Source organism: Arachis ipaensis, chromosome B09 (assembly GCF_000816755.2).
Source record: "Arachis ipaensis cultivar K30076 chromosome B09, Araip1.1, whole genome shotgun sequence".
NCBI classification, from domain to species: Eukaryota; Viridiplantae; Streptophyta; class Magnoliopsida; order Fabales; family Fabaceae; genus Arachis; species Arachis ipaensis.
The window spans coordinates 20359101-20360776 of record NC_029793.2 but is presented as its reverse complement, the minus strand read 5'-3'; positions in this window follow the sequence as shown (position 1 = coordinate 20360776).

The following is a 1676-nucleotide window of genomic DNA, read 5'->3' as shown; positions in this document are numbered from 1 at the left end:
TATAATTTAAGAGACTATCTCTATAAAAAATTATTTTTTATTAACAAAAAACTATAATTTAAGAGGCCAAGTCTCCGTCCCTATATCTAACGTGTTTTTTCTAGGCATAACAAAAATTTTCAGCAGGGCGGATACCCGCAAAAATTTACTCGCTGGGGGCAAGTATGGGGTATTTTCTATCCGAGAGACGGGGACTTGTATAATAAACGGAGTGGAGGTAGAGGTCCCCGCCCCGTGGAGACCCATTTAACCTCGTTTATATAAAAAGACCAAAATACCCCCAGTATATATATAATATATATGACTCATAAGAACCCTAGCCGTAAAAAATTTATACCTTCAGTGCTTCAGCTTAATTGCTTCAGAGAGTTTCCTCTCCTCTCCTTGTCAAACCCTCAGCCTCTCCTCTCCTTGTCAAACCCTCAGCCTCTCCTCTCCTAAACACTGCCGACCGTCGACCACCGACCGCCACCTCCCACCCCCTCAGTGGCTCAGTCGCTCACCGCACCGTCAGTCCGTCACGCTCCCACCCCCTCTCGAGCTCACTGTCAGTCCATCACGCTCACCGTCAAGCTCACCTCGTCTTCTTCTCCTCGTCGGTCACCGCAGCAAGGAGTGCGTCTTCGCGTGAGAGCCTCTTCGCGTTGGAGCCTCGCTGCGTCTTCTCGTCGTCTGCCACCTCCTACCCCTCACCGCCAAAATCCTCCCCCTCTTACTCTCGAGGTCACTGGTCACCGAGGCAGCAGCGTCGCGTCAGAGCGTTTTCACCATCTTTGCGTTTTGTCGTCTTTGCATCAGGGCCTCTTTGCCGTCAGAGCCTGTTCGTCGTCCAGCAAGATTGTCAGTTTCTTCACTGACTTCGCGTCAGAGTCTCCTTAAAGTGATTTTGATTATGTTCTGATTGCTGTGGTACTTATTTTGTTAATTATTTGCTGTGATTTTGATTCTGTTAACCCTAATTTATATTTCTAATTCTGATTGTTGTGATACTGATTATGTTAATTATTTGCTGTGATTCTGATTCTGTTAACCCTAATTATATTTCTAATTCTGATGGCTATGATTTTAATTATATTTCTCAATTTTTTTCTATTTTTTCAATCTTTTTTCTTTTTTTTTTAAATTCACGGTCCGCGGATACCCAGATTCCCAGCGGATATGGAGTCCCTGTTACCTGTCGCGGGGATAGGGCGGAGACAGGGACAGATAATGGAGGTGGGGTGGTGGGCATGTCCCCGCCCCATGGGATCCGTTGTCATCCTTAGTTTTTTCTGAACTAATGCAATATTACTGGCATTAACTTAGCTATATTATTACTAAGGCTTTGTTTGGATATAGAAAAAAAAAATGAAAGAAAAAAAATAAGAGGAAAGAAAAAAAAAGGTAGAATTATTTGTATGTTATTTGGATGAAGAGAAAATGGATGGAAAAAAAATAGAGAGAAAAGTTTCTTTTGTTTGGATAGAAAAAAAGTGAGAAAAAAATCGTAATAATATAAAATTACATTAATATCCTTATCTATATTATATGTAAATTATAATTTATTAATAACAAAAGATAAATGTATAATTTTATTCATATTTACTACATTTTTTTTTCATTTTCATCTCATTTGTAGGGAAAAAATATTTTAGTAAGTCCATACTATTTTTTTCTTTTCATTCTATTTTCTCTTT